Source organism: Lepisma saccharinum, chromosome 10 (genome assembly GCF_977018435.1).
Source record: "Lepisma saccharinum chromosome 10, izLepSacc3.1, whole genome shotgun sequence".
In the NCBI taxonomy this organism is placed as follows: domain Eukaryota; kingdom Metazoa; phylum Arthropoda; class Insecta; order Zygentoma; family Lepismatidae; genus Lepisma; species Lepisma saccharinum.
Window position 1 is genome coordinate 48,052,310 of NC_139238.1, and position 21,335 is coordinate 48,073,644.

A 21,335-nucleotide genomic window follows, 5' to 3' on the forward strand; every position below is an offset into this window, starting at 1 on the left:
GAGGAGCTCGGTGCAATTTATATAAAGTGATAATAATAATAGTAATAGTAATCACAAATCAGGAAGAAAAGTAGTGTAATTGATGATACTATAAACTCAACAAATGATGAACCCCCCTCAGGCAGATTTGGCTACACTTAAAACAGGCTCAACATGCCCATATGAGCTTTTTGCTCAAGTGTGGAACCCTGCCTAATCTAAGATTTTTGTGAAAATGCCCTCGGGAATTTCCCGAAACTACAGTGTACAAATGATGAGCCCCCTCAGATTGATTTGCCCATACTTACAAAAGTTGCATCAGCCAGATTGTTGTCCATAAGCTTGTTAAAAATATGCCCCTCTTGATATTGTTTTGGATACACTTGAAATTAAGCCAAAATCCTCATAAAACACACACCCACACACATACACACACGTATTTACTTCCGGTTTAAGTTTAATTGGGCACCAGGCTCAACTTGCATATCTAGTACTAAAACAATGTAATTCTTCTAGAATTGCTCTGTGACTCTCTCATTTCTTACATCATAAACATATGATTTTTCACCTATGAGAATAACACTACATATGGTGTCATCGGGGAGTGTATCGTGGAATTCACAGATAATTTTAATGTTTGTCCTGTCATTAACCACAACTTGTTTCCTTTTTGAAGTGTTGATGACAAGCATGGGTCTCTGTGCTTTGAATTCATCTGGTGTGTAATACATGTCAGTATTGCCTGTAGTGACCCTTTTGTATGCTGTAAATGCTTCATATAATTTAAGGAAATCATCCTTGGACATGTCTAAATTATAATTTTCTCTGGGGGAATACCTCATTTCTGCCATTTTTAAGATATATGTTCTTGATGTTGCAGTTATCAAATCTACTTGAATTTTTTTCCTGATTATTGTGTCTTCCAGTCTGAAACAGTACCACCACAAAATCCGGCATGTCATATTGTATACTGGAGAATGAATTTGTAGCATCAAACTCATAATAAGTACCAGCGGCAGGCTTCTGTACACATTGATATGTATAAAATTGTAAAGGCACCTGTGGATTTTTTAGGATATCTGCTTTGTATTTAAGAGCATAACTGGCTTCATATTCAACAACTGGGATTCTTAGCTCCAAAGTCTGAATAATGCACTTGCCCTCATCAGGTAGGGTATTGGGCAGAGCTTCCCCTGTGGAGTTTAATGTGCTGTACCTCATCAAAGCATTATTATCATTGGCAGCTCTTCTAAATGTGATTCTTAAACCACCCTTCCACATAATATCTTTGTAATCTGAGAAGAATCCTGGCAACAGGCGCATGGGGAACTGCACTGTGTGGCTCTTGGATAATATTTTATCACCAGCCTCAAATCCACCTATTTTGTAGTAAGAAGCCTCGGTTTTGGATAATTTTAGTGTGGCCAAAGCTGTGGAGGTAATGCCGGGATAATCCACTCTGATCTCAATTTCAGAGAACAGATGCGGCACAAAATTGTCCACCAATCTTATATTTGAATTTCCGGATAATCTGTTCCATCGAGCTTTACAACATCAAATTTGATGTATAGATCTGCTCTGTGGGGGTGTATAAAGCCATCCCCTACATCAAGATCAACCTCAATCTCTGTGTTGGGTTGATTTAAATTTGCAAATGTCCTCCTGTTTGGGGGGAATGATTGTAGCTCATAACTCTCAATATTTTCCATTTTTTTTGTATGTATTTTTATTTAAATATTAATCTCTATGATTGCAGTTGTTGTGGCTCCAGCAAAATCAACTAATTCTTCTTTTTCATTAGTGACCATCAATTCAATGTTATCTATTCTATTATGGCACACAGGAAAATATAATGTTGGGGATGGAGTGTAGATGATGGGCTCCATAAATTCAGAATTAGGTTTGAATGTTGCAATGATGCCAGTTTGTTTGTGAGTGCCTATGCCATTTGATTTGGTGATCATACCCTCGGCCACATTACAGTGAATATTCAGAGTCTCTATGGCTAAGAATTTAGGTATATTAATAGCAGTGTGTTTGATGGCTGGTTCAAGTTTTGTGTTGTTCTCAAAGCCCAACAGCTCTCCTATAGTACCCAGATCCACTGTTTCTGTAGCAGATACAATCTCTACTCTGTGAGTGACAGAATTTTGAGTTAATACTATACCTCTGGGTAATTGAGCATTTAGAGTGGACAGATTATATTGCCCTGGAGTGATGACAATTTTTTGATCCCCTACTGCAATTTTGTTGTTGTGGTGTGTAATATTAGGGATCAAGTACATGCCATAAAATGCTCTGAGAGCTATTGTTTTGGGATACACTATATCATCATGTAATTTGAGTTTCAATATTGAATTTTGGCTGGTGAGATGGAATACCCCCATGATGTTTTAAATACCACAGGGCCTTTTGAAAATTTTCAATTGATGGTTTATTTATTTGAGACATATATCTAAGAACAGATAAACACAAATGTCCACAATTAACATCTTTGAAATTTTGAACACGGGCATTATTGTAATAAAGATTAGGTGATTTTAGATATTTTATTAAATTTTCAGGTGGAACACCTCCAAATGAATCAAACACAAATGCCTCATTGTTTAAATATTTAAGATAACAGATCCAGTGAGTGCCCTGATTTTTGTACTTATCCAAATTAACAATGCCACACTCTTTGGTTACTGGTTGTTCTGGTAAAGAATCAGACATGTACACACCTCTAAAATTTTTGATGCCCCGTGGCTTGATTAAAGCTTCAATATCTTGGTTTGTAAGCGGCTCTTGTTTTTTTTTAAACTTATTCATGGCTCTCTTAACACCTTTGCCTTGTTTCTCCATGGCCAGGTTATGGCGCTTTATTTCATCTAATTCTGCCTTATTCTTTTTGGCATCTATTACTGTTTTTGCTATGGCAGCTGATCCCCCAGCCAAGCTCCCAACAGCCCCAAGTGCTGCTAAGATGGCCGGGATAGTAAATATGAAACCCCCCACATGTGATTTTTTTCTGGATTGCTGTAATTTTTTTAATTGGGGGGTACTAAGCAACAATTTCATACCATGGCCCTTTGCAAGACAAGATTTTTTTTTCTTCCGCTGCTTTTTGGTTAAAAGGCTATCAATGGTTTTAAGAGATTTAAGACCTGCATAAGGTATTTGATACATAACACCCTTGCCCTTCATTCCAGGTTTATTATATATATATTCACAACCCCCACCCCAGTTTTTGTTTGGTGTTCATAGCTATGGTGGTCCCCAATGTTGCTATTTTTTCACTTAAAGAAGCATCTTTGCTTACAAATCTACCAAATGCAGCCTCTTCTAATTTCTTGTCTGCAACATGTCTCTTGTCAAGATCAGTATGTGTGTTGTATGCTATGTCATGGTCTCTACAAGCAGCATCTAGGGGATTAACACCAGGATCACCTCTGTTTAATCTATGGTCCAATTTTGTGCCTGGACCACAATACTGATAGCCTGGAATGTGTAATTCAAATGGCAGCTTGTTTATAATGTCATTAACCAACCCCCGACCCTCAGAAATATTCCAAAATTTAGGTGGTAGAGTATTAATAATTTTTATAAGATATCCAATCCTCTTAGTGTCATTCACTATAAAATTAGACAATTTTGTGCTTATCATGTCCATAATTCCAACCTTTTCATTGTAAAAATTGTGGTTGCCAGCATTTTCCTCCCCAGCTATCACCAATAACCTATCTACAAGTTTCCTGACATCATCAAGCCACACAAATTCTTTAGGCAGGGTGTTGTATTGTTTGATTCCACTACCTGTCTTAATTTGTGACCATATGGGCTTGATTAAATTGTTGTATTTTGCTCCACTGCTAGACTTGACTCTTTTTTGTGTGGGATCATTGTTCTGGTATAGAGCATCTGATTTTATTAATATTTCTTTGTAGTGCTCATAATCTTGATCTGTATAGGTGCCAGGCCTTTTCCTAGTCATCAGTTCCCACAACCCAGGTGTGCCGGGATATTTAACAAAACCACCTTTTTCTCCAAGATGAGATTCTGAATATACAATGAGATCATCTCCCATAAATGTTACTCTGAAATTGCCAATTCTATGTATGATGTTACCATCACGCTCTGTGTCAGCATATAAGCCAAAGACCTCATCTTTGTTGTCTTTAGGTGTGCTTAAATATTTTTGAGCAAGAAGACCCAATTCAATAGGATCCTGAGTAGCTTCAATTCTTCGAGGAGCAACAGGACTAGGTGTATGAATACTGGAAAGTGGGGTGATTGGATAATCTAATATGTTCCTAGCAGCTACAGGTACAAGCTCTGTGATCAAATTTTGATTTTGCTCTGTAACAGTTTTGATATTTTTACCTAATTCACTAATAGCATCAATAATAGGCTGTTCTGTTTGTTTGTGTTGTTCATAAATTCCTCGGTTCTGTGATTTCCATCCCTTAAATCTTTTTACAAGATAATCTCTTAATTTAAGATCATCAATGATTGGCCTTTTCATGGTTATTTATATATGTTTCAATGTCTAGAAAATTGTTGATTTTATTTCTGTATTTGCCACTATTGGGTTTTCTTGTCATATCAATTGTGACAAACCCATAGCTGTCCTGGTTCCAGCACCTACTGCAAAACTTGGAAAAATTATTGTAGCTCAAGTCCCCACCTACATATTCATCATGTATGTGTTTGAGGTTGGTATGATCTTGATGAAACACACATATAAAATTGCTGTTGTCTCGGATCAGCTGCTTCGGTATTTTTGAAAAAGTCTGTGCCAGGTAGAAGCAATCAATGTTTTTGTGTCGGCCCTGTGTAAAGAAATTTCTAACCTTGTTTTGATTATCCAGTATAATGTCATCAAACACATCAACCAGAATGATATTTTCTATTCGCATATGCTATTCTACGATCAATTCCAAATAAATTTGGGGGAGTAGTAGCACTAGTATTATATTCATGAAGTGACTTAACATCTGATTCAAAAGTGGCAATATCCAATCCATCATATAGCTTCATCAACTGCTGATATTTTAATTGTTCCAAGCTCTTAGAAAAGACATACAAGTGCCTGTTTTTCCAGTCTAACCAGTTGGGTGCCAATAAAAAATTATCAATCATTAGTGTAGTTTTACCACAAGCCGATGGCCCAACAATAAGACATCTAATATTTTCAGGCAGCAACTTGCCATTTCTCTTAATCTGCTGTTCAGGTTCTGGCAGCCTTTTTATAACATCCCAGGTGCTCATATTATCACTTTGTCTGCATCGATCCAGCTGTGTTCTGGAAGTCCTAGCCATTTGACAAATAACTTGTTGCCTTTTCTGCGGATGATTTTTTCTATGAGATATGTGTCAGGCTGTTTAGTTTTGTTGAGTTCTTCTTCATAGAACCGGCCTTTGAGAATTTCTCCTCGGTGGTCTTTTATTATATATGTGTTAAGGGTCCCAGGTTTAATTTGAACCACTGTAAATAATTCAGTGCTCCAGTTTCTTGTAAAGCCTCTTTTGAATAAGTGCTTATATTTGCTGATTCTTACTTGATCACCCACCTTGTATTTGGCCTTTCTTGTTGTTGGCTGGTATCTAGGATAATAAACAGTCCTGATCAATTTTTGCTCATCAGATGAAGTTACCTCAGAGGACTTCATGTTGATTGTGGAATGGACCGAGTTGTTATATTTATGTAGAAGTTCTGGAAGAATATTAAGCCATTTATAATTACCTTGAAGTGTAAATTGTTTATACATAAGATTTTTTAGGGTTTTGTTGAATCTCTCTACAATTGAGGCCTTGAGATCACTGTAACTCGAATAATGTTGTATTGACTGGCTTTTAATAAATTGTTGGAACACAGAATTATAAAATTCTTTGCCATTATCTGTTTGCAAATAGCGCGGAGATCTTCCACTCTGATTGATGATTGTCCTGAAGGCTTCTGTAACACATTTTCCAGTCTTGGATTTGAGTGGCACAGCCCAGGCAAATTTTGAAAATGTATCTATTACAGTGAGTAGATACTTGTAGCCCTTGTTGATTTTGTCTAAGTTTTTCAGCTGTCCACTTGCCATCTCAATCAAGTCGCACTGCCATAAATCATCTATGCCTTTTGTGACTACTGGCAGTCTCTTATAATTATGTCTGGCTTGTCTGTGTAATTCATCAACAATAATTTGTCTAGGAATAATATGAAAACAAGAATATTGCAACTATGGGGTGTTCAGCAGCTGATACTACAGGATTTTCTAAATATAATTTGTCTCCTATTTGTATATGAAATTCCAGAGAGCCATCATCTTCAGCATAAGATGTTTCTAATGTATTGGGATCTGTAAAATCCTCTAACTCTACACTGGTGATTTTTGGTTTGTTGTCAGCATTTGTTATTGATAAGGTGGGGTAGTGGTGTGCCTGTGGTTGAAGCCAATATTTGATCTTGATTGGTCTCAGTGTGCCCCCAACAAAAAACTGGTAATAAAATTGTGCAGGGGACAGCATATATATTTTGCCACCTGGTGTAAATGGTGAATCATATTCTTTGTTGGGGTTGCTGTACAATTCAAGAATTATTGTATGTTTTGGATTCTCGATTATGCCGGTTATTTCTTTTTCTGCTGTAAGCAATCTGCTTGTTACAGATTCAAGGTGCTCATTGATGGTCCTAACAACATCATCATGGCCTGGCTTGATGTTTATGTCCACAACAAGTTTCTTGTATTGTTGCACAATCTCTTGAAGCTGGGTGGCAAAAACAGACAGAGCATTTGCTTGATTGGATTCCATGGTCCCTAGCTGTTGCTTGATATTAGCTACAATTTGTTGCAAATTTTCAATAACTGCCAATTTTGAATTTTGAGCAGTAAGATCATGGACCTGTCTTCTGATATCCTCAAACAGGGCATGCAGTTCATTAATATGTTGATTGGTTGGTAGAGTGGCCACTGTCTGAGTAAGTTGTTTGATCTCTGTCTGGATATTCTTAATATCTTCTGATTTCAATATGCGATTCACTGCTCTCTTAATATTTTTAAGTTCCTGTGATGTAGGCAGATTTGTTACAGTATTTTGCAAAGATTCAAGTGCCAATTTCACATTATTTAATTCAGAAGCATCAGCCACATTTTGCATAGCATTTTGGAGCAGGGCTATATCTGCCTGAGTGGGTGTTCATTGTTGTAAAATTTCAAGTTTTGTTTGGATATCATCGATCAAGTGATGAAAATGAGATAGTTCAGATTCAGTGTTGAGGTTTTCAAGCTTTGTGATCTGTTGCTGAACACTGACAAGCGTGTCTACAATACCAGGCAAGCGGGATTCTTGTACATTTGTCAAATCACTTTGCACTGCTGCTATTGTACCCTCAAGATGGGTTATGGTACTTTGAATTTTTCCAAAATCTTCATATGTTTCAAGTTGCAGCTTAATATTGGCAACACTCCGAGTTATTGCACTCAAAGCATCAGAAGATGGCAAGTTGTTCATAAAATTTTCAAGTGTCTCAATTTTTTCTTTAACCTCGGCTATGGCATTGTTCAAGGGGTCCAGATTAGGTATCTGGAGTGATTGAATCTGTTCCTTTAGAGTGGAAATCACTAGATCAAAATCTTCTTGTGATTTTATGCTTTTGACAATTGTTTGGAGCTGTGTCTGGACATTATTTATCTGCTCTTCCAATTGTTGTTTCAATTGCTCAGAGTTGGTGGCCTGGGTCTTAAATTTGGCTTGAAGAGCTGCTACAGCCTCTTCTAAACTTTGAAAATTATCTAATGTGGCCAAGTCAGTATATTTTTGAAGCAGTAATTTGAGTTCAGAATCAATTTTAAGAAGAGGGTCCATGCATTGTGATTGCAAATTTGTAATTTCTAGTTGAAGAATGGCATTGAGTGTGGTTTGTAAAGCTTGTAAATCACTTCTTAATTTCTTGACTCTGACATCAAGCATCAGAATCTCATCACTGTGATCTTCATGTCTTGTATGGCCAAATAAATCATTAGGCATTTTGTTTTAGTGGTTATTTATTATTGAATATCTGATTCTTAATTCTATAAAAAAAGGTATAAGCTTGTCATATGATCCAGGGACCTCAATATATAAGCAGTCACCAGCAGAAACAGTATATACAGTGCCAGAAATCATGTTTGAGTGCTTAATTCTATAAATATTTCTCCCTACTGAAATCTTGACATTACCCTCAGGGGTTGTAATAAATTGCAATTGCCCACATACAGGTAATTGGTAATGATTTAAATTATTGTTAAATATGTACAATGTTTTACCTGTTTCATCATCAACATCTGTAAATATGCTGTTCAGATGAATAATTAACAAAGCACTTAGTTTAGATATTATATCAGAAGAGGGTTGTGGTGTTGGCAGCTCCATAATAGCCTGTTTTTTGAACCCAAATAAGTTCAAAGGCATGTTTATTTATTTCAAATCATGCTCTGTAATTGGGCATTGATTGCCATTTTTCAAATCACAATCACCCCATGGTAGAGTATGTATGCCACATGATAAAATGCATCTCTTATCATCATGTGGGTCCAGAGCCACTTTTCTTACAATATTGCTAGTCAACAAGTGATCCACACTCTGAATTCTGGATTCTGATGTTCTGATTGTGCTACATGATTTGAGGCAATTTTTGTAATCTTCAAATTGGAGCTCTTTTTCCACAGTTACTCTGCCAATGCCCTTGGCCGTTTTTGCAACAGCGCCACTACATGTTTCAAAACTGTACATCTTGGCCCTTAACCCAGCAAATGCCACAATAACATCACCAAGTGTCTCATCTTTTAACTTGCCAGGCACCTTTTTGTTGTGGTGTTGAATCTTTGTATGTTCACTGGTATCAAAATATTCAAGCAATGCAGGCTGGGACATATCTTTATAAACATCTTCTGTTTGAATATCAAGAACAAAACTATCTGTGTCCATGTACATCAGTTTTACACGATCCTTATAAAAAGGCTTCAACACATTATAAAACAATTTTAACATGTGTAATTTGGCCAATTCCAATATCACAGCCCCTACATAAATAGGCTTATCAAACTTAATCTTTGTTTTTTTCATGTTGAAAAGTGCCATATTTTCATCATAAATTCTTCTGTAATTGAAGTTGGGCTTTGCAATCAATTTTTTGCTCCGGCTGGGGTCAGTAATTATTTTAACATCAATATGTTTTCTGACATTTTCAATTGTTTTGCCATACACTGAATTGACCATCAATTTAAACAAGGTCTTATCAAATTGGCTCATTGCAGATGTTCGAAGCACTGTGCTTGTATCAATATATGGATTCAACCATCTTGAGTGCCTGAACCTTAAGACTTTGCCAATTTTGGTCACTTGAACACCATGTTTCATCAGGAACTGGAGGTTTTTGTAATAAATGACATAATCCTGTTTCGGCTCTAGAGTCATCATCAATTTCTTCTGTTTAGAGCCAGGTGAACACTTAACCTCAGGAATTGGGGGCAGATCAGAAAATGTCTTGTGTAAATCATCAGGAATTGTCAGATCAACCTCTAAGAACAGGCCATAGTGACTGTCATCAAAGTCCTGAAGATCTTCAATGTTGAAATCTTCAACCCACTCAAGCCCTGCATATGGCAGTTTATCCATCATAGCATAACCATACAGGCTGTTTGCATCCACATAAAGTATATAATTTGATGGCCGTGCTGGATCATAATCAGGAATATATTTGTTATTTGCTCTGGCATATCTCTGAGAACATTGCACCATGCCTCCTCTTATACATTGTTCCATAAACAGATACATATCTTGATCCTGGATCAGATCCAATTGCATTTTAGTGTTTAAAAACATTGCAGACCATGCTAGGCCCGGAGCACTGTAAAAATACATTGGATCCAGCTTATAATTTTCCATGGAAGATTTTCTGAATGCCTGCAGTATATCAGCTAAGAGGGTCACATCAAGTTTTAAATATGCCTTGTGATAATCACCAAATGTCTGGCATTTTAAATTGTTCCACATCAATTGGGCATGGTGATAATCTTCATCAGTGATTCCAGATCCTCTGATTTTGCTGTAAAACTCTTGTTGTGGTGACAGAGAATACTCATCAAATTTAGAAAAATCTGTAACATAATCATATGGATATACACCCTTCCGCCTAATTAATTTCAGGTCCTGATTTGGAAACAAAGCACATGTGATTTTGAATTGATCATCAGATAATTGAGTGGCCAGTGTAGCCAGGCTAGCCGATAAAATTCTGTATGAATCAAGAAATCTTAAGTGAATAGGAACACCATTAACTTTAATTATTTTGCTAATGGCAATATATTTCTCATTATTTTCAGCTAAAATATTTAAATTCTGCTTGTCAAACCCCTCATACCTGATCAAATGATGAAAATCATAATTGGATGCACCATGGCAAAATATAGGGACAAATTTTGGTCTCTGGATCTTAATATTACAGCTATTACACAGGGCCATTAAGAATTTACCATCTGTATGAGAATGGTGTTTCACCTTTATATTTGTATCTGAAAATTCAGAATCACATACCGGGCATTTTTCTGCATTGTTGAAATCTTCAATCTGATCCTCTGTTAAAGGCAACATGGGTTTTGATTTTAATAAGATATTAGATGCTATGTCATGGCACTCATTTTCTATTCTATGTGCAAATTCTTTGATGGCATCTGCTCCCATGTATAAATCTTCTTTACTAACAACACCATCCTGTACAACCACATAATAAAAACTAGAAGGTTCATGTAGCTGGTATGGTGTAATTGAAGATTCCTCAGGATCTGGACTGCAGAATGCAAGGGGTTTGAGGTTTGATTCAAAATCACAGACTATATATGCAGGGTGTTCCAACAAGGCTTCAAAGTTTTTGAATTTGGCATTTTCACTTGGGTTAGGCATAAGCATATGAACAGGTTTATGATTCCCACAGTATTTCAGATGCTCAATTAACTTGTTTTTAGCAATTTCTGCATTCTCTTCCCGAACCCCATTCACCATTTTTTGACCATCAAATACAGACACAACTTGCACAACTTGAATATTCTATGAGTTTTGTCTAGTTGTGTTCTGACTAAAGCTTCAAGATTATGTATCAGAGTGTAATGATATGAATCATTCTCTTTAATTAAGAGCAGATCAATCGGAATAGCAGAATCATCATCAAATGTACTGATTCTGAGAGGATCTATCAAGCAATTGCCACGGCCAGTAGAACAAATAAATACATTAATAGATAATTGTTTACCATTAATATCCCTGGCTTTTTTTTCAAATTTATCAATATTCTGAACAGACATTGGATATTCTAAGCCCTTCATTGCTTCATCAAAATTGTGTTCATGCTGTTTATAATAACTTATTCTCTCAGGATTCCTTAAAACTGGAAACAAAGCAGCTAAAATACACGACAAAAAGCATTTCTGGTCGGTATTTTCTATGTTAACCACGGCTCTTTTGTTTTTAATATTGGCAGGTAATGGCAAATATGTAGATCCTTGCAATGGGCTGAATTCAGAAATATTAACATAGAGCTTGTGTGGAGATCCGCATAGGCTCCATCCAGACTCTTTTGCTGCAAATTCAGAGTGTTTAATATTCAATTGATCTATCAAACTGCTTATTATTTTGTCTGAATTTGTATTTGAATATACAGGTACAGTTTCTGTTATGTGGGGCTGTGTAAATTTTGTGCCATTTGGCTTCTTATATTGTGCAAACAATTTGAGGGACAGCTTATAAGAGCCATTTTGTGCATTTAGAATTGCCTGCACATCAGGATTTATACTGTTCAAAAAATTCTTAATGTCACATCTTGGCTCTGATACAAAACGGTGATCCCTTAATTGGCCATTAAAACTGCTATGGATGGGTGCATAGCGTGGCTGCTTTGCTGGTCCAGCATTAACAGGTGTTTCATGCTTCCTTTTCAGACCAGATGTAGATGGTTGTGGGGGCAATTTTGATGACTGTGCAGAACAAGAGCCTACATGTCTATTGAAATATGCCTTGCTAAATATTTTATGGCATTTGGGGCATATTTTTGTGGGAGTTCTATATTTGCCTGGGTCACAATTTTTTTGGTGTCTAGCAAAATTGGGGCTGGATATATTTTGTTTTACACTGATTGCAATATTTTTGATTTGGCATTTTTTGTTGTTGGTTTATTATATAAGATTTCCTGGGGTTCAATTCAAAATTTTGTACTTAATATATATATATATATTTTGTTCAGCTGTGTGCTTTGTATATTTCTTGTGTATATTTAATATGTTAATATTATTAATTTTTATTCTCGGTTTATTATACAAATTTTTTTGGGTTTTAAATCAAAACTCTATGCTTATTATGACAGGTTGTAAAGCTAATGGCCTACAAGTGGAAAAAGAGAATAAATATTGATCTACACTGACCTTCCGCAAATGCCTGCACAGACATGCATGTCCTAGAAAGGCAATGACCTAGCACAGTGTTATGTATTGATTTTTGTATAACAGGCTGGGACAGATATAAGCCTGACTCTAAATATGAGTGGATTACAACAAACAAGCTGGATGCAACAAATATCAGATTTTTTATACAAAATATAAGCTCTTTTTGTTCAATATACCAGAAATATATTTAATATGAATAATAAGAAATATTATATATTAAACCAAACAGGCCTGTAAGTATGAGAAGCACTGTAACAACACATCTGTACTCCTCAGCCACTCTCACAATACTGGCTGATATGTAATGCAAAATCTTTTTATATACCCTAAGCATGGATTAAAACATCTGAAACAACAAAGCAATCAGAATATAACACATCATCACATTATGTCATAATTAACCAATCGGAAAACAACACATGCATAATATTGGATAATAATTTGTTGCACAGCATGATGCAATAGAAATAAACCAGAAGTAAGCATGTGTGTGTGTGTGTGGGTGGGTGTGTGTGTGTATGTGTGTGGGTGTGTGTTTTATGAGGATTTTGGCTTAATTTCAAGTGTATCCAAAACAATATCAAGAAGGGGCATATTTTTAACAAGCTTATGGACAACAATCTGGCTGATGCAACTTTTGTAAGTATGGGCAAATCAATCTGAGGGGGCTCATCATTTGTACACTGTAGTTTCGGGAAATTCCCGAGGGCATTTTCACAAAAATCTTGGATTAGGCAGGGTTCCACACTTGAGCAAAAAGCTCATATGGGCATGTTGAGCCTGTTTTAAGTGTAGGCAAATCTGCCTGAGGGGGGTTCATCATTTGTTGAGTTTATAGTATCATCAATTACACTACTAAGAAACTTTGTATTAACTCCCTTAATGGAGTACCAATGGCAAAAATATATTTTGAAATATCAATTTTCAGATTTTGATTGGATTTGAAAGCAGAACTCGATTGTTTAAAGTGATACGCGTATACGACACATGGTAATTACTATCAAGTGACCAGATACAATATTATAGTTTATGAAAAATGCGCATTAAGTAGGTGGAAAATTGAACCTACAGATTCATTTAATGAGAGGAATTCAGCTGATATTACCTGCAGAGAATTACATTTGTTAAAGTTGTGGTTATTCTGTACCAGTATTGATTTCTATTTGTTTACTTTAATTATTTAAATAATATAAATAACAACACAATGATAAAAAAACAACCTGTGCTACAGTGATAACGAATATTCAGAGACTATAATGTTAAAATTTCATCTTCATACAGCATGGGTAAGAAAAAGAATCATGATGTTACGAAAATTAGGCTACATTGTCCAAACAGCATGGTTGGCCCGGGTGGGCCCAGCCCAGTTTTCCCCACGCGGGTTTTTCAGAAAAAAACACAAGATAACCCAGTCAAAAAGTTCTTTTTTCAGAAAATGTAAATTATTGCTTTAAATAATTGTGAGTTTATGGAGTTGTCAACAGTTTAAGGAAACTTGTAAAATAAAGGTTTAGCCGAGTTTATAATACTAAAACAAATTAATGTGGTACAAGTCACAGTGTTGTTGTTTTTTTTTCAGGATATTTTTCTCAAATCGTGTTAGAAATGGACTTTTAACAGAAATTATACGAACATACCTATATCCAAGAAACAAAAATCAAAAGGCCCTGGACTGTAAGGGGTGACCTTCCAAGTAGTGCACCCAACTGTCAACCTCACTTCCACGTAGTACACCCTGGACTGCATTTTACAGACGAACGAGGCTCTGGCGACTGACCCTATGGCCAGTATAAATGTGTGTGTGTTGTCCTGTTTGCTGTCCTTGTGTGTGCTGAGTGCCCCTTTACAGCCTCAGCTTTTAACAAAAGTCAGAATATTTTAATATTTTAGTTACGACACAACATTACAGTTATATTATTTTAGTTCTGGTAAGAGGCTGGACCCCGTATAACGTGACGGGTGGAAAATAGCCTAAGTGCTGACGCACCCAAAATTTTAAAATCAAATCGAATCAATCAAAAGGCTCTGAAATTTTTAGATAAAACGTTTGCATCGATTTGCAAGCCACATAGTTTCACCTGTGACGATCAACTGTTACACTAAAATTTTGCATGTATAAAATATTACAAAGGAGAATTGAGTACATTTTATTGGAATGTCGTCGAAGTAGAATAATCATCTTCATTGCATAATAGGATTAAGCTCCGCTCTGAGTTCAGTACTCGAAACACCAGATCTTCCTTACATAGAGACCTAGTAATCCCCAAACCTAACAAAACCAGATTTGGCCAGAAGTCCTTCTCGTACTAGCAGCGGTAACCTGGAATTCACTCCCGATGAAGGTCAAACTCAGTACCAGCAAAGCGAAGTTCTGTCGTCTTCTACGTTCACATGCCTATAAATTCTAACTCCCGTTACATTATTTTCAGTGCTCCCCCCCCCCACACCACCACCATTCCCACCACACACATATGTTTTAAAATGTTCAACCATGTGCTTCGAACATTAATTTCATACACACTCAGTCCCAAAACCACACACCCTTACATTTTCCTTTCTTCTAAATGTGTATAACCCTCAAACCTTTTTTATTTTATTGCTACTATAGAACACTTTATACTGTATACTCATGTAAATTCATCTAATTTTCCTCAGATGTAGCTTTTGTATATTTTTACCACATAGGGCATCAAGTCATTATTTGTATTAATATTGCTCTAAATGAAATGTTGTATGGCTTAATTGTAACCCTATTGAGATAATAAATAATAATAATAATAACTTTTCAAATGATTCATTTCATTTCTCAAAATTTAGTATGTGTGTAAATGTTCTGTTTTATTTCTAATACCTTGCACTAAGACATTGCCCCCTCCCTCCCTCAGTTCAGTGCATTGATTGAACGTACGTAATGGGTTGCTTGCCCATGTAGAATAAATGTTATTTGTGATTAGGCGCTCTATACCCATGTAAGTCGACCACTCTCATAATCTGCCACAATGCATACGTATACTTTCATATTCTAACCATTTTTGACACACTACAAACATTATGTACGATTTAGGAGGAGCGTGGGTAGGGTGGATCGGGAAAGAAGGATGTTATCTATTTAGTGACCATGATAACAAGTCGCGATCTTAAAGTAAAAAGGTCCTATCTGCCAAGTCGTAGATAAAGATTTGACTGATAAAGATTTGACTATGTGCACCGGGAAAACTAATTATTCCAACAAGTTGTGCCTCTGGCATTTGTATAGTGATCCCTCCCTCTCTAATATATACAGGAAAATTAATGAAAAATATTACTAATGTTCAGGTATTGCAACGACGGATTTGCAATACTCCAAAAGTAACGTTTCAGATGAGAGTAAAAAGTATGTCCCTTAAATATTCAAACTTTTTGCAAGAAAAGAAAGGTGAGAAATTAGTTATATTCTAGTTATTCTATATTACGCATGAACTATGTACATGTTAAAGTAAATAAGATGTAAAAGGTGCTCCAGAGTACAAAATAATACAAATTGTTTCATCCAATACTCTAAACCAATTACGTAAGAGTGTGAAGATTGGATTTTGAAATAATGTTTAATAGAAAGTATTGTCATGTGAGTCAGTTGAGAAAAGTAACCATGTTGTAAATAGTGTTGCAGTATATAATCTCAGTGGAAACACAAAACGTTCATTTTAACATAACATGCTACTGATAAGAAAATTAAAAGTATTTGTACTCATTGAGAGTAGACATCGCTTATTGACAACAACACTGTAAACAAATGGGGGGAAAAGTATCTTATATGTTTCTCTTCAGCACCATAGCAAAGTAACGTCGGTCCACAACCGGCATCCACTTCATCATATAACTGAGATCTGACACTTTTTCTTTCCTTAATTGCTTCCTCTCTACGTTGGAGGTTCCAATAGATTGATACATAGCAGATTAACGTTGTGACATTTGTCTGGTAGTCACAATTGATTGATTGATTGATTTTGTGTTTTAAGTCCACTTTATGCACAGTAAGGCTAATTGGGACTGGACCTACAGTTTAAAGTGGGATCCGAACCACTTGTGCCTCCACCGGGTATCGAACCCGGGACCCCTTGATTGCAAGGCGAAGACGCTACCACTGCGCCATCGGGGAGGCCCTTCTGGTAGTCACAAAGACCGGAAACAAAGCAGAGAGAGCTTTTTTACCCCAACTTAAAACCTCATTTGCAGATAGTACTTTTTTACCCCGTTGATTTCTTCGAAACTAATATACTTCGAAGCATGATCTTTACGGAGTACAAAAAATGTAAACCAATGGTCTGCTTAAGGTCATTTGCACAAGCAGGGGGCACAGAGCTGCAATTGCCCCCTCCATTTCAAATTTTATATAAATAAAAATAAATTTCGTAAAATTTTCTTGCCGCTTCGCTGGCATTATCAGGTTTTCTTGCAGTCTTGTCAAGTTCAGAGCCGTAGCTAAAGGGTTGGCGGGAGTTCGCCCTGGACGCCGAACGATCTAAATGAAAAAAAAAAAAATGTAAAAGAGAATGCTAAGGCGTTCCATGAAAATTTTTGCGCCATATTAAATCAATATTGTTTTCATTTTGCAAAAATTTGGATCTGAATATTTTCTTGCTCGCTTCGCTAGCGATTTGTTTTCTGTAATGCATTATAAATTACCAGGGAGAGAAGTACTCCTGATAAACGTTTTTGTCTTAAATGCATGAACAATTTTTTGGAGGAGAAGGAGCGCGCACATTTGAGAGACAATTTATCTGAATTTTGTTGTTGGTTTGTTATGTGGCGGATGAATTGATTATGTAGCCTGTAGGTATGTAAAATTAGGTTATTCTTTCCCGACTGAACTTTCAAGGCTTTTGCCCCCCCCCCCTAATCAGAGGGTCTGCGTACGCCTATGCACTACACCTAACCTAAACTATGAAATATAATTTTAAAAATGTTACTGCAAAATTGCTGACAAACGAATTATTTACAATGACTGAGTTTAGTTCCTTATACTCTGAAAATGCATTCTAGACTGTTTTGGGAAAAATAGAGCATGGTACAGGGCGTGCAACATGAAGAAATAAATTTTTCGTTCACCATCTTCTAACACATTGTCCGAATTCACTCACATGTAATGCCATTGTAGCCTGTCAAGTTTTCTAGTTGCATAAACATCGCGACCTTTAAGTAAAAAGGTTCTATCTGCACTTTTGTGCGAAAATGAGTATGTGACCTTAAGCAGACCATTGGTTTACATTTTTTGTACTCCGTAAAGATCATGCTTCGAAGTATATTAGTTTCGAAGAAATCAACGGGGTAAAAAAGTACTATCTGCAAATGAGGTTTTAAGTTGGGGTAAAAAAGCTCTCTCTGCTTTGTTTCCGGTCTTTGTGACTACCAGAAGGGCCTCCCCGATGGCGCAGTGGTAGCGTCTTCGCCTTGCAATCAAGGGGTCCCGGGTTCGATACCCGGTGGAGGCACAAGTGGTTCGGATCCCACTTTAAACTGTAGGTCCAGTCCCAATTAGCCTTACTGTGCATAAAGTGGACTTAAAACACAAAATCAATCAATCAATCAATTGTGACTACCAGACAAATGTCACAACGTTAATCTGCTATGTATCAATCTATTGGAACCTCCAACGTAGAGAGGAAGCAATTAAGGAAAGAAAAAGTGTCAGATCTCAGTTATATGATGAAGTGGATGCCGGTTGTGGACCGACGTTACTTTGCTATGGTGCTGAAGAGAAACATATAAGATACTTTTCCCCCCATTTGTTTACAGTGTTGTTGTCAATAAGCGATGTCTACTCTCAATGAGTACAAATACTTTTAATTTTCTTATCAGTAGCATGTTATGTTAAAATGAACGTTTTGTGTTTCCACTGAGATTATATACTGCAACACTATTTACAACATGGTTACTTTTCTCAACTGACTCACATGACAATACTTTCTATTAAACATTATTTCAAAATCCAATCTTCACACTCTTACGTAATTGGTTTAGAGTATTGGATGAAACAATTTGTATTATTTTGTACTCTGGAGCACCTTTTACATCTTATTTACTTTAACATGTACATAGTTCATGCGTAATATAGAATAACTAGAATATAACTAATTTCTCACCTTTCTTTTCTTGCAAAAAGTTTGAATATTTAAGGGACATACTTTTTACTCTCATCTGAAACGTTACTTTTGGAGTATTGCAAATCCGTCGTTGCAATACCTGAACATTAGTAATATTTTTCATTAATTTTCCTGTATATATTAGAGAGGGAGGGATCACTATACAAATGCCAGAGGCACAACTTGTTGGAATAATTAGTTTTCCCGGTGCACATAGTCAAATCTTTATCAGTCAAATCTTTATCTACGACTTGGCAGATAGGACCTTTTTACTTTAAGATCGCGACTTGTTATCATGGTCACTAAATAGATAACATCCTTCTTTCCCGATCCACCCTACCCACGCTCCTCCTAAATCGTACATAATGTTTGTAGTGTGTCAAAAATGGTTAGAATATGAAAGTATACGTATGCATTGTGGCAGATTATGAGAGTGGTCGACTTACATGGGTATAGAGCGCCTAATCACAAATAACATTTATTCTACATGGGCAAGCAACCCATTACGTACGTTCAATCAATGCACTGAACTGAGGGAGGGAGGGGGCAATGTCTTAGTGCAAGGTATTAGAAATAAAACAGAACATTTACACACATACTAAATTTTGAGAAATGAAATGAATCATTTGAAAAGTTATTATTATTATTATTTATTATCTCAATAGGGTTACAATTAAGCCATACAACATTTCATTTAGAGCAATATTAATACAAATAATGACTTGATGCCCTATGTGGTAAAAATATACAAAAGCTACATCTGAGGAAAATTAGATGAATTTACATGAGTATACAGTATAAAGTGTTCTATAGTAGCAATAAAATAAAAAAGGTTTGAGGGTTATACACATTTAGAAGAAAGGAAAATGTAAGGGTGTGTGGTTTTGGGACTGAGTGTGTATGAAATTAATGTTCGAAGCACATGGTTGAACATTTTAAAACATATGTGTGTGGTGGGAATGGTGGTGGTGTGGGGGGGGGGAGCACTGAAAATAATGTAACGGGAGTTAGAATTTATAGGCATGTGAACGTAGAAGACGACAGAACTTCGCTTTGCTGGTACTGAGTTTGACCTTCATCGGGAGTGAATTCCAGGTTACCGCTGCTAGTACGAGAAGGACTTCTGGCCAAATCTGGTTTTGTTAGGTTTGGGGATTACTAGGTCTCTATGTAAGGAAGATCTGGTGTTTCGAGTACTGAACTCAGAGCGGAGCTTAATCCTATTATGCAATGAAGATGATTATTCTACTTCGACGACATTCCAATAAAATGTACTCAATTCTCCTTTGTAATATTTTATACATGCAAAATTTTAGTGTAACAGTTGATCGTCACAGGTGAAACTATGTGGCTTGCAAATCGATGCAAACGTTTTATCTAAAAATTTCAGAGCCTTTTGATTGATTCGATTTGATTTTAAAATTTTGGGTGCGTCAGCACTTAGGCTATTTTCCACCCGTCACGTTATACGGGGTCCAGCCTCTTACCAGAACTAAAATAATATAACTGTAATGTTGTGTCGTAACTAAAATATTAAAATATTCTGACTTTTGTTAAAAGCTGAGGCTGTAAAGGGGCACTCAGCACACACAAGGACAGCAAACAGGACAACACACACACATTTATACTGGCCATAGGGTCAGTCGCCAGAGCCTCGTTCGTCTGTAAAATGCAGTCCAGGGTGTACTACGTGGAAGTGAGGTTGACAGTTGGGTGCACTACTTGGAAGGTCACCCCTTACAGTCCAGGGCCTTTTGATTTTTGTTTCTTGGATATAGGTATGTTCGTATAATTTCTGTTAAAAGTCCATTTCTAACACGATTTGAGAAAAATATCCTGAAAAAAAAACAACAACACTGTGACTTGTACCACATTAATTTGTTTTAGTATTATAAACTCGGCTAAACCTTTATTTTACAAGTTTCCTTAAACTGTTGACAACTCCATAAACTCACAATTATTTAAAGCAATAATTTACATTTTCTGAAAAAAGAACTTTTTGACTGGGTTATCTTGTGTTTTTTTCTGAAAAACCCGCGTGGGGAAAACTGGGCTGGGCCCACCCGGGCCAACCATGCTGTTTGGACAATGTAGCCTAATTTTCGTAACATCATGATTCTTTTTCTTACCCATGCTGTATGAAGATGAAATTTTAACATTATAGTCTCTGAATATTCGTTATCACTGTAGCACAGGTTGTTTTTTTATCATTGTGTTGTTATTTATATTATTTAAATAATTAAAGTAAACAAATAGAAATCAATACTGGTACAGAATAACCACAACTTTAACAAATGTAATTCTCTGCAGGTAATATCAGCTGAATTCCTCTCATTAAATGAATCTGTAGGTTCAATTTTCCACCTACTTAATGCGCATTTTTCATAAACTATAATATTGTATCTGGTCACTTGATAGTAATTACCATGTGTCGTATACGCGTATCACTTTAAACAATCGAGTTCTGCTTTCAAATCCAATCAAAATCTGAAAATTGATATTTCAAAATATATTTTTGCCATTGGTACTCCATTAAGGGAGTTAATACAAAGTTTCTTAGTAGTGTAATTGATGATACTATAAACTCAACAAATGATGAACCCCCCTCAGGCAGATTTGCCTACACTTAAAACAGGCTCAACATGCCCATATGAGCTTTTTGCTCAAGTGTGGAACCCTGCCTAATCCAAGATTTTTGTGAAAATGCCCTCGGGAATTTCCCGAAACTACAGTGTACAAATGATGAGCCCCCTCAGATTGATTTGCCCATACTTACAAAAGTTGCATCAGC